This window comes from Arvicanthis niloticus, chromosome 14, assembly GCF_011762505.2.
Source record: "Arvicanthis niloticus isolate mArvNil1 chromosome 14, mArvNil1.pat.X, whole genome shotgun sequence".
NCBI classification, from domain to species: Eukaryota; Metazoa; Chordata; class Mammalia; order Rodentia; family Muridae; genus Arvicanthis; species Arvicanthis niloticus.
The window spans coordinates 23,676,661-23,689,935 of record NC_047671.1 but is presented as its reverse complement, the minus strand read 5'-3'; the positions used below and the strand labels follow the sequence as shown (position 1 = coordinate 23,689,935).

The window sequence follows — 13,275 nt, the reverse complement described above, 5'->3', positions numbered from 1 at the left end:
TTAGATGTCGTCCAGATACTATAGTCTGAGTCCTTCACCCTCTCTTTCTGAGGGAAGTCCTTTGCCTCCTTGCCCACCATATGCTCATGAGCCTTCGGTCATGGGAGCTTGGAGTGAAGCTAGTCAGAAAGAACTTCAAGGATGCCTTATTTGGGTGGTGACCAGCTTCTAGATGCGTTGACCTTGGCTATGACCTACACTCTGCCTGGGATAGCAGCTTGGGGAGGTGAGCTTAAGGCAGCAGCCTATTTCACACACTTATTCAAGTCTGGATGAAGCAGAAACTCTTTGCCAGAGTATTCTTCAAGAATGTGAAATGTCAAGGCCAAGTCGCCTTTAGTTCCTCAGAGGTGTGTAGGAGCATCCTGACAACCACTGTGGTTCACACTTGTGACTCTAGCAGTGGGAAGGGTAAGACATGGGATGGCAGAAAGCTCAAGGGCACACTGGGCTATAGAGTAAGAGCCCATTTCAAACAAAACAAAGATGGCGGGAGGGAGAGGGATCCTGAGAACTCTATTTAAAATTCTTAAGCCAAGGGACTAAGAGACAGCTCGATGGCTAATAATACAGTCAGTCTGCTCTTCCAGAGGACCCAAGTTCAATCTCCAGCACCCACATGGCAGCTCACAACCATTTAAAACTCCTCTGCAGATACCAGGCACACACAAGGTACACAGTCACACATGGAAACAAAACACCCATACACATAAGACAAATAAGTAAAATTACTTTAAAAAAACATTGACTTTCATAAATCACCATCTCTAGATGGAGAGATTAAAATACATTTTCAAAGATAGGCATCATTCCGATGTGAGCTACCAAGCCCTCTCACCGATCCCCTTCCTTGCCCTCATCAGTTAGGTTCACGTCTCTCCAGCTAAATCCAAATTTTCACCCGATCCAAAGTGGCCTCTGAAGCAGCTTTACATCATACCCAACATTTTTTTCATGAACCTTTGCAAATTAATTCCCGGAGTTCTGTCCTCAGTTACCAGTTTACAGGAAGCATCAGAGAACATTGTGGATGACAGGAAAATCCCAGGTCATTCAGATGCTCTGACCTGCTGGTACCAGAGAAACCCTGAAGGTACCAGGACCAGTGTGGAGGGAAGTGAAAAGAAATCAAGGCCAGGAGGCACACAGAGCCGCATGAGAACAAAGACGAGTCTGGAGATCCAAGGAGAACGGGGTGTGGAGGCACATACGTGTAATCCTAGCATTCAGGGGGGCTGAGGCATGAAGACTGCAGACCAGAAGCCACTCTGGGCTTCCTAGCAAGATTTTGTCGAAAAGTATACTATGTATTAAGAAGAAAAAACAAATATAAATTTTAAAAATAGAGACAGTAACTGTGTTAAAAGTAAGTTAATAACTAAATTAAATATATCAGATTTGTCATGATTTAGCTGAAAATAATTTTACAGCACCTATTTTAACTGATATAAAATTTCCACTCCTCCCTCCAAACGTTGTGTGAAGAGGGAATGGAAGTGGATTAACAGAACCAACTTTCCACTGGCTAACGAATGCTTTGAGTTTTGCTTGGTGGTTGATGTATCCTTGACCTTTATCTTTAAACACCCCACAGAAAAGGAGGAGAGCACTGGACAAAATGCCAGCGTCCATTGGATGCTTCTACATTAAAACAGTTTAGTGACACCCTACAGGCAAAACTGGGGTGCAAACGAGTTAAGTAATTCCTCCAAAACAATGAAGGGAAGAAACCATAGAGCTGGGATACGCCAGAAGAGCCTTCAGACTCTGACACCTAGGTCTGTGTATGCTTAGAGAAAACTGAGGAAACAGTGGGGTACAGAGAGACATTGTATCAATGCATTTCAATCCAAATCCTTCACACTCATCAGCCATTTAGCAATCTCCTAGGAACTACCTGTTGATTCCTGGCATTATGTTAAGAACTGAAGAGAGCTGAGGAGCCATAAGAGATGTCATGCCCCACCCCACCCCCTGCCCCATCCCCTGCCTGGGCCACCTCAGAGAGGCTGTACCACACATTCTGGAATGGGAAAGGAAGCTCAAAGAAAGGGTGTCAGTGGTAGCCAACTAAAATCATGTAAGGTCAGTGGGATGCAGAAACTCCTAAAGATACTGGCAGAGAGACTTGTGGGCCTCACAGTGGTTCCTATGTAAATCCACCAAGAAAGAGTTCCCTGAACAATTCATCAATTGAGTTCCATCCTGTGGGTCCTTTCTCTTGGCTGAGGGAGGCAGTGGCTATCTTCCATTCTGTTGGAAAACGTTTTTTTTGGAGGTTTTTTTGTTTGTTTGTTTTGAGACAGGGTTTCTCTGTGTGGCCCTGGCTGTCCTGGAACTCACTCTGTAGGCCAGGCTGGCCTTGAACTCAGAAATCTGCCCGCCTCTGCCTCCCAAGTGCTGGGATTAAAGGCGTGCACCACGATGGTTCAGCTTGTTGCAGCTTGTTGCCGTATTGACTTGAATTCTCTTGGTTCTTTCTAAATTTATCATTTCCATATTAAAGAAAAGAGGTCCAAAGTACTGTAACTAGATGGAGCTTCTGGGTTTGGACCCCCAGAACTGTACCATAGTAGAAATGGTGAAACCATTTTGATATCGAGACTCCTTTATATATTTCAAATCAACTGAGGATACCAAAGTACCTTCGTTAATGTGACTTAAGTCTGTTAACATTACATCAAAACCAAAAGACAAAACTCAAATATTTATTTATTTAATCCAAAAATTAATCCATCATACCTTAGCATATATAGGATATTTATTTAAAAATTGAGCATATTTTCCAAAACAAAATAAAATTTTACAAAGGACGCCGTTTTACACTTTCCCAGGTATCTTAACATGAGGCTTAATAGGAGACAGCTGGAGATTTGGATCTGGGTCTGCAGCCAGTGTGATGCAGTACATTGTTTTAGTAGGTAAAGAGAGTCTACCCTCACCCAGGCGCACATGAGAAGAATGCCAGGAGGGAAGGAGGAAGGGAGGGAGGGAGGGAGGGAGGGAGGGAGGGAGAGAGAGAGACAGAGAGAGACAGAGAGAGACAGAGAGAGACAGAGACAGACACACAGAGAGACAGACAGAGACAGAGCGCTTAAGGGGCAAGAATATCTGAGGAAAACAGAATGTTCTAGTTCAGAAAGGTGCTGAATACTGAGTGGAAAGGGTTGGATTTTATCACCACAGACACTTTTAGCGTTCCTTGAAGCAGTAGGTTTACTTTGCCCGTTCTTCGCTCCTGCCCCCCCACCCAGGGAAATACCTGCCAAACATCATTTGTCTATTTCTTTAAGTGTGAATGTGCTTGTGTGTGTGGTACAGGCATGCAGAGGTCAGAGGAAATCCCTTGTCTTCCACACTGTTTGAAACAGGGTCTCTTGTTGATCATTGTGGCATAGGCTAGCTGGCCTGCAGGCTTCCAGAGATGCCTGTACCCACCACTCATTTTTCTGTAGGCCTTCTGGGGTTAGATGTGGGTTACTCTGTTCAGCTTCGTGTAGATGCTGAGGAACTGGAGTCAGGTCTTCACACTTGTGCAAGTGTTTTATCCATTGAGCAACACACCCCCCAGCCCCTGACCTTTTTTTTTTTTTTTTTTTTTTTTTAGTAAAACTCAAACTCTGTAAAAACAAGTGTCTAGTTTAGCTTGCAGGTTAGATAATAATACATATGCTTTTGGTCATTACCCGAGGAGAGTTGGGCAGTGGTTTTGTGAGTATGAATTCTGTCTGTTAACATAGTTACCAAGGGGGTTCTTACTGAGTTATTAAGATCTGATAAAATTGGTTGGGTTTTGCTGGTTTACAAAAGTCAGTGTTCAATAATACTCTGTTGGCTTTAACCACAACTGTATAGCAGGAGAGAATTCTACAGCAGTAAATACAGCTTGGAATTGATGCCTTGATTGATCTCAGAGGCATCAACCAAATTTTCAGTGTACAGGTCAGCACACTGAAAAGGGCAAATAATGTGTATATACACATTTAAACATATATATTGTTTTATATTCTTTAAATATATATACCATATGTGTGCATATATATGTGTGTGTATGTATGTATGTATAATGTGTGTATATACATAAACACATACAAATACACATATACATCCTGACCAGGCTGGCCTCAAACTCACAGAGATTCACCTGCCTCGGCCTCTCTATTGCTGGTATTAAAGGCATCCATCAGGCAGATTTCTGAGTTCGAGGCCAGCCTGGTCTACAGAGTGAGTTCCAGGACAGCCAGGGCTATACAGAGAAACCCTGTCTCGAAAAACCAAAAAAAAAGAAAGAAAGAAAGAAAGAAAGAAAGAAAGAAAGAAAGAAATCCATCACTATGCCCAGCTTAACATTTATGTATTTTAATAAGTTTTTTACCTTAACTATTTCCCAAGGAGGAAACACAAGAGTCCCAGGGGACACACTGCGGTGTCCCTGACTTATGCTGTATGCTAAGGAAAGCAATACCATAGTGTCCTCTCAGCATAACTGGCTGTTGGGCCCTGGAAGACCACCTGATAGGATGGTGGATTTTGCTTGGTCTTATCATTTATGAACATTCTTAGACAAAGGACTTCATCTCTTTGGTTTTCCTGACTTATAAAGGGAAAGCAAACTTATGCCTGGACTCACTCCATGCTCAGAGACCCTGATTCAGTGGTTAAACATGGTTGGTGTGATGGGGGCAGGAGAAGGCTGTCTGCTTCAGTGGGATGGGCGTGGGAGGAAACCACTTCTGGAAGTTCCTTAGGGTTAGTATTGCTGTGACAAAACATCATGAGGAAAACAAAGGTGAAGGGTTTATTTGGCTTACACTTCCACATCACTGTCTACCGCTGAAGGAAGTCAGGACAAGAACTCAAGCAGGGCAGGAACCTGGGGGCAGGAGCTGATGCAGAGTCTATGGAGGGATATGGCTTAAGGAATTGCTTGTTCACTCTGCTTTCTTATACAACCCAGGACCACTAGCCCAGGGATGGCATCATCTGCAATGAGCTGGGCCCTCCTCCATTAGTTGTTAATAAGAAAATACCCTACAGGTTTGCCTACAGCCCAATCTATGGAGGCATTTTCTCAATTGAAGTTCCCTCCTCTCCAACAACACTAGCTTGTGTCAAGTTGACTCAAAATTAGCTATTTCATTGGACTGTACACACCTGTCAATCTAACCCTTCGAAGGCAGAGAGAAGGAGATCAAAATTGAAGGTCATCTCAAGTTCATAGTAAGTTTGAGGCCAGTCTGGGGCACATGAACTCCTGTCTGAAACACATAGTGTCAGGACACCCATGCAGGTTGAAAATTGAGTTATTCCAGCCATAGCTGCTGTTCTCCTCCCTTCGAGTCTGTGCTGAGGCCATTGGCCAGATGCTAAGCCATCCTTCCAGCCACAGAAATTGTCTGTAAATCAAACTGTGCCTCCTGGCTAGAGGTAAAACTTAGACTCCCTCTAGATCCAGAGTGTGAGCCACCACCCTGGGCCATGACAGTTCCATGTTACTGTGAGCCTTGCTTTCCAGTAGACGAGAGCAAGAGTTGGGAAAGAAACATCGGCAGGGTCTTCACCCTGCAGCCAGGCTGTGGATTACCTGAGCCTTGCCTAGGCATGCCACCAGCAGAGAAGAGAGAAGATAGCTCAATAAATAACTGCATGATGACATCTGTGTCCTTGTTTTGACACAGAACCAGGTTAAGGTCATCCTATTTTCTTAGGCTGCGAGTCTGTATTTTAATACCTGGCTTCTTGTGGCTGTCAGTGATCTTGGAGTTATTCAAAAGAGCTAAAGAAAGAAGACAAAATTGGGAGATTATTTCCTCTTCCTCCTCTTCCTTCTCCTCTTTCTCTTCCTCCTGCTCCTAAATAAACCTGATAGGAAATGTCTATATACATACTGGCTCTGTGTCCATTACTTCTGTTGCTGTGATAAAACACCATGATCAAAGCAACTCACAGAAGAAAATGTTTATTTGAGCTTACTGTTCCAGAGGCATGAAAGTCCATGATGGCAGAATGAAGACATGGTGGTTAGAGCTGGAAGCTGAGAGCTCACATCTTGAACTAAAAACAGGAAGCAAAAGGCAAACCGGGAATAGTGTATGGCTTTTAAATACTAAAGCCTGCCCACAATGACATGCTTCCTCTAGGAAAGCCACACCTCCCAAGTCCACCCAAACAGTGTCACTAACCAGAGAAGAAGTGTTCAAACATCTGAGCTTCTGGGGGACATTCTCATTCAAACCACCATAGTATGTACCTTAGTTGGGGTTTCTATTCCTGCACAAATATCATGACCAAGAAGCAAGTTGTTGAGAAAAGAATTTATTCAGCTTACAAATTGCTGTTCATCACCAAAGAAAGTCAGGACTGGAACTCAAGCAGGTCAGGAAGCAGGAACTGATGCAGAGGCCACGGAGGGATGTTACTTAACTGGCTTGCTTCTCCTGGCTTGCTCAGCTTGCTTTCTTATAGAACACTACCAGCCCAAGGATGGCACCACCCACAATAGGCCCTCCCACCCTTGATCACTAATTGAGAAAATGCCTTACAGCTGGATCTCATGGAGGCATTTCCTCAAGGGAGGCTCCTTTCTCTGTGATAACTCCAGCTTGTGTCAAGTTGACACACAAAACCAGCCAATACAGTGTGTTATCTACTAAGTGAAGTGGGGGCAGGGAGATGTTTAATTCCTAGGCAATTTCTATAGGACCTACCTTCCCACCTACTAAGGAAAAATAAAATAGCTATACAAAAGCTACAATATAGGACAGTGCCTACTAAGGGCCACTAAAAAAAGTCATGCCAAATACATGGATTCTGGATGCTAGGAAGGGGGGGTGGGTGGGGGTGGGGGTTCTGGTGTAACTTAGCAGCTGAAGCAGGCCCAGGAAATGCATAGTCTGATTTTGAAGAGAAATATGGCATTTGCCTGGGGCTGGGAGAATAGAGTGATTGCTCCAGACAGAAGAAAAACTTAGACAGAAGACACATCCAGGTGGTATTCGTAGGAAACATTTGATTATGTTCCGGGGACAGGGCTAGGTGGGCATACAGGGAAATCCCACTATTTATTATTTAATTGGGACACTTTATTTTAATCTCTGTGTGTGTATGTGTGTGAATATGAGTTTGTGCGTGTGTATGTGCACATGCAAGGGTACATGCACATGTGTGTGGAGGCCAGAGGTCAACCTTAGGTGTCAGTCCACGAGATGTCTACCTTGTTTTTGAGACATGGTCTCTTACTGGCCCACTGGAGTTTAGTGATTAGGTAGACTAGCTGGGTAGCGAGCTCTATGGTCCTCTGTCTCCACCTCCCCAGCACTGGCATTAAAAATGTATGCCACTTGGTCCAACTTTTTTTAAAACATGGGTTCTAAGGATCAAAAGCCCAGGTCCTCATTTGAGATATCTCTTGGGCCACATTAAAGTTTGAAAAGTGATCTTTTTTAACACACACACACACACAAACAACAGACAGAGATGGTTAACCATGCTGGTAAAACCTGAAGCTGACCCAGATGAATCAAGAGATATGGTCGCCTGCCAAGATATGGCAGAGCCAAGTTGAGGAAATGTTTTCTGTCCCACACTGAGGGGTTTAGACCTCAGTCCACTGAAAAGCAGATTAAAGATCCGTTCATGTCAGAATGAAAGACCGTTCTGTAAGATCCTCTACTGCACTGTACTCCAGCGATTCGAGGTGGGGAGGGGAGGCTCTTGCTCGGTAACAAGACCTGTGGCCCTGATTGAACAGGAACATGCTATTCTCCCATATAACCAACACTACATTCTCAGCCCATGCCATGGGACTTGATAATGGAAAATTAAAAAAAAAAATTAGCGTAAGATTTAGTTACTCCCCTAGGGTAGCTGAGCTACCACTTCAGGAATGAAATAAGATGACAGGACATGATTTACAACCTCAAGTGTCATCAGATTCCAGAAGGCATGCCGAGGCTTCTGGTGGCTAGCAGGGGAGAGGTCAAGGTGGCCTGGATCTTCAGGGAGTGGGGCCAGCGCAGGGAACTCAAACCTGGTGGGGAAGGATTAAACTTGGGTTGTGTGGGAAAGAAGGGAAGGTATTCTGGGCAGATGTACCAGAGCAGTAAGATGGTCAAGTCATGTGTGAGGGTTTGCAAAACAATACACCGGGGTGGCAGTCCCAGAAGACAGGGTCAGCTGCAGGATGCATAACACAGAAGGCACAGAGGAGACATCAGGAACCATGGAAGAGCAAACTGTAGGGTGGGCTTGCTTTTTCTCTTCTCAGCATGTACGTGTGGCTTAGGGACATCAGCGTGTGTGCCTGGGGTCGTGGTCACAGGTAGCCACGTGCTGGGTGACACTGGACAAACTTCTTAACAGCTCTACAGAATAACTGACTCTGTGGCCCTGGGAGTGACTGTACTTAAGGGAAGAGCAGCCTCATGGGGTCAGCAGCTGCAAGTGTGCACCAACGTGAACATGCGTGCGCATGCGTGTGGAGGCCAGAGGTCAACCTCAGCTGTCATTCTTTAGGAATAACCCACCCTGTTTTGTTTTGTTTTGTTTTGTTTTGTTTTAAACACAGGATCTCTCTCTGGGACCTGGTGCTCACTTAATAAGGCTAAGATGGTCAGTGGTCTGACCTGTCCCTAGTTTCCAGCCTCTGTCCTTGCTGGTCACCCTCATGAGAATGTTCTCCCCTCAAATGAGAACCACAGTACCCTTCCTCCTTTCTCCTCCACCTCTCTGCTCATGGCACACAATTAGTGAGACCTCTTTTCCTGGCCCACTTCCCTCTACCTGCCTTCTTAGGTTTTTGTTTGTTTGTTTGTTTTTGTTTTGTTTTGTTTTGACCTTGATACACTGTATATTTTCTGACTTGTTAAGTCTGGCTCTTCATGTCTCCTGTCCCAGAAGATCAGGGACTCTAGTGTACATTGCTGTATCACCAGTTTCTAGAATGGTCCCTGAACATTGTAGCTATTCAGTGAATCCTCATGTTTGGAGGAAGTCCTGCTATCAATTCGATTGTGCTGTGTTCTGGCCAGCATGGAAGGAGACTTTGTTTTGCAGGAAGCCCTGAGAGGCTGTGCATTGGTGAACCATGTCACAGACTCCTGGGGTCCTAGGAAGCAGCTCCAAATCTAGCTTTGATTCTCATTAGCTTTGTGACTTTGTATGAGTCCTGCAATCTCTCTGGACCTGGGCTGAATTATAAAGTCTATCAAGGTGAAGGCTGAGGAAATGGCTTAGTGAATAGAAGTGGTTTTTTTCACAAGCCTGAATGGCCTAAGTTTGGATCACCAGAACTGACATAAAAGCTAGACACAGTAACAAAAAATGTCTGAAATCCCAGCATACTCCTACAAAAAGATGGAAAACAGAAGAGATAGGGGGGACTCTCTAGAAGCTTATGGGATAGCCTATCTGTCTTATGCATTGTCTCAAGGTGTCGAGGCCCCATGCATACCCACATTCATGACAATACACACATAGACTTACACATATTACACACACACACACTTGGATTTGGCCAACAAAAACATAATTGGGAGAAGAAGGGGCTGAGCATCAGTGTGGTTTGGCCTCCCAGTACTATGGTTAGCCAGAAGTTGGACAGTTCTCAAGCTTACCCATTCTCATCAATCCCCTGAGGTCTTATTAAAGTTCAGGCATTGATAGGCTAGGTCTAGAGTCGGTGATGGGTTTCTGCCATGGTAACTAGTCCCTAGGGATGCTTGATGCTGATGGTCTGAAATCAATCAGCAAAGTCAAGAGTCGCTCCCAGCTCTGTTTACACCATGAGCTCAAGAAAGGTGAAAGTCCCCAGGTTAAATTTTCAGAAAACAGCTAGCTGCCACTTGGCTTACTGCTAAGTTGAGCTGAATTCCTAGCCAGTGCCTGCAAGCTACCACCCTGTATAAAGAACTCGGTGGCTGCTCAGAATCAGTATGGCTTTTAAAAGCAAACAAATAAATATCAAAACTAATTACTGGATCTAGGGAAGAAGAAGGAGCAAAACTAGAACCTAGAACTTTCTCATCTCATAAACTGGCTTGGTTCACGTATGGGGCCCTAAGTTCCATCCCCAGCATCACTAATAATAATGATGACCACCATGCTGGCAAATAAGGTAAGATTGTAGAAAGCTGGCTCAGACCTGTTCTGAGCAGGGAGGAAACCAATCCCAATTTAATTACTTGTCCTTGCCCGCTGCTCTGTCGGGTGCCTTGGTGCCTGCTGTGACCAGTTATAGTTTCCTAACCAAGCATCTCAGGTGTCAACCTCGCTGTCATCTCTGGTACCCACTAGGCAAATGAGGGCAAAGCAGCAACTGTCAGGCAGAGAGACAAACAGTGGGGAGAGTGTGGCAGCTGGCAGGAGGCTAGATGGGGATAACTAGCAACTCTAATTGGAGGAAGAATGTCGATCAGCTAGGGCAGCAGCCCAGAGTATGCAGGATGACAAGAACAGACAGGATAGCCACAGAATAGCCAGGAGCTTCTTCCCCTGCTGCTCAAATGATAACAAGAGTGCCTAACATGATGATGTCCTGTGGCTATAGCAGGGGGCCTTTTCAAAAGGCTCAGTCATCATAATGCCTTTAAACGGCATCTCTCCAAAATACTGATAGCCAATCACCAGAGGCCACCGTAACTCAAATCATCTTCCCAGACTTGGATAGCTATGTATGGAATAGCTCTTGCCCTCCCTTTGGACAAGCTTCTAAAGATCAGAGTAAAACACTGGATACAATTGTAACCAGTCCATAAACCTTTATTAGTTGCCAGCTAAGAGACACTGCAGCACTTGGCGCTGGAACAGATGGGATGAGTCTTATTTCCCATGGCACTTCCATTCCATGTGACTCTCGTCCCAGTAGGCAGAGAGTCACAATAAACAAAGTTGCAGATAAATACGCATCATTACTGGGAATAACCCAACTGTCCATGAGCAGGTGAAGAGAATAATACACAGTGGTACCCCTAAACACTGAAGTGGGGAAACACAGCAGAAGGGATGAACACGCCAAACAGGGATGATGTTTGAGATAATTACGGGGGAGGTGGGAATCCAATTAAGAGAGAATACAGCCTGCAATTCATTTACAGAAAGTTCTACAAAGTATAAATGCACCTATGGGGACAGGAAGCACATGAGATACTTTTTAAGGATAGTTGAGAAGAGAGGACCGGGAAGGTAGGGTTGTAAAGGGAAAGAAGAAATCTCCTGTGGCTCCCGGAACCTTGATCATGGTCATGGTTCCATTGGACTCATGCATGTACTAGTGGTTATCAGACTGAACACTTGAAATATAACTGATTTATTAGATGTCAATACATGCACATGTATAGGTGCAGTGTGTACATAGAGTAACACCAGTATATTTAGTAACACACACACACACCACTATGTCATGTGCTACATGAAAAGAAAAAGAAGCCATGAAAGGTAGACCATGCTAGAGGCAGGCAGTGCTATTTTAAATGGTTGGTTAAAGGTGGGATATGTTATTGAGAAAATTTTTTTGATGAAGCTGAAGCTATATTGAGATACAATGCTAAAAGGAGAAGGAAGAGGATGGGCCAAGGGTTAAGGCCATAAGGTTGGACCTTATTTACATCCCTGAGCTCCATAACAACTCAGAACTCAGTAAATGCTCCCAAGACTTGAACTGTTATTGCTCCAACACCCACACTCCTTCAGTGCATGAGTCTTACCCAAGTAGACACCTACATTCCTGGCATAGCACCCACAGAAGGAGAAGCCACTCTTTACCAGCTGTACAGACCACCCCAAGATTCCTGTCAAGCATTCGGAGGCATATTTTGTCCCATCTTTTCTGAAATGCTTTGGCCAGGAAGCCAGGTTCTCATGACCAAGAGGGACTCTGTGTGTGTGTGTGTGTGTGTGTGTGTGTGTGTGTGTGTGTGTGTGTGTCTTACAGCACTCAGGAGACCATTTACTCAGCAGACACTGTTCAAAAAGCCTTTTCCTTTTCCATGTGTGTTACCAATACGGCGTCAGAGGATGCTTCAAATCTCTAATTCTGAACCAAGGGGTCCCTGTCCATACTTTCTAGCCTGTTTTAGCATGTCCCTGAATATAACCAAGATAACTTTTGTATTTGGCACAGTGATGCCTACTGAATTGTGTCTACCATGTCAAACTCATAGTCTGAAGCTTTAAACTTAGGTATTGTAGTATTTACCGATTGAACTTATTGGTTTAGATAAATGAGGCTGGGGTCCTTGTGGCAGAATTAGCACCCTTACAGGAAGAGACAGAAGAATTATGCTTTCTGACTCTCTCAGTGAGAAGGTGGATTTCTCCAATCCAGGAAGACCATCACCACGCTGAGACCTTGACTACAGTACACACTAATCCTGGACTTCCAAATCTCTAGAATAACAAGAAATGCATTTGTGTTATTAAGCCACTCCACTTATGGCATTTTGTTGGGCAGCTCAAGCTGATTAAGACAAGCAGAATTGGTCAGACCTTCCCATATTCAAATCCCTCTCATAGGCCATCCCATCTCCAGGTTTATGTGTGGCATGTTCTAGAGAGGGTTCTGAAAAGTTCCCAGACCTCTGGCCTTCCTATTCAGCAGAAGTTCAGCAGAGCCTAGTCTGATGTCCCAGAGTAGAAGATTTACAACTGACCCAATATCACAGGACTCGGAAACAAGGGAGAGGGCCAGGCAGGAAGTGAAGGTGATAAAGTCTAGAGGCAAACTAAATAGGGGCACAGGTGCATGCTGAAATAATTCACAGATAGTTCTACCACAAAGTAAGGGTCTATCACAAGCCAGACGAGGCCAGATTCTGATGTACAACAGAGAAGAACTACAGGCTTTGGTAAGATGCCTTTAGCTGTATGATTGACAGGAAGAAACTATGGCTACAGCTGGTCATCACAAAGACACATGTTAAAAAGTGGACCCCAGCCTCCACCCTGTCTCAGTCCCCACAGTCCTATACACCCTCATAACTTGTCTTCAGTCCTGTCCTAGTCTCTATGGTCCTGCCAAATCATAGGACCAAATTGGTTCCAGCTCTGCCACAACCATGCCATCCACTCTTACTAAGAGTCTTGGAGAGTGTTGGCCAAACACTCTTAAGTACTAGAATTCTGTGGTTTCTACATCAGTGAGACTTCATCTTTTCAATCTTCAGCAGCTCTGGACTGTGACTCTGATTGCCATAGGGAAGACCAAGAAGGCCCTGGTCTACTATCAGACTGGTCTACTATCAGACCTCAGGAGATGTTGACAGAGGGACCCTGTAAGAG

General features: G+C 44.6%; 1 protein-coding gene across 2 annotated transcripts in view; it reads right to left on the bottom strand.

The window, feature by feature from the left end:
- Alpk2 (alpha kinase 2) overlaps positions 1-13,275 on the bottom strand; it is a 128,319-nt gene that overhangs the window by 86,585 nt on the left and 28,459 nt on the right. The gene's annotated exons all lie outside the window — the stretch shown is intronic.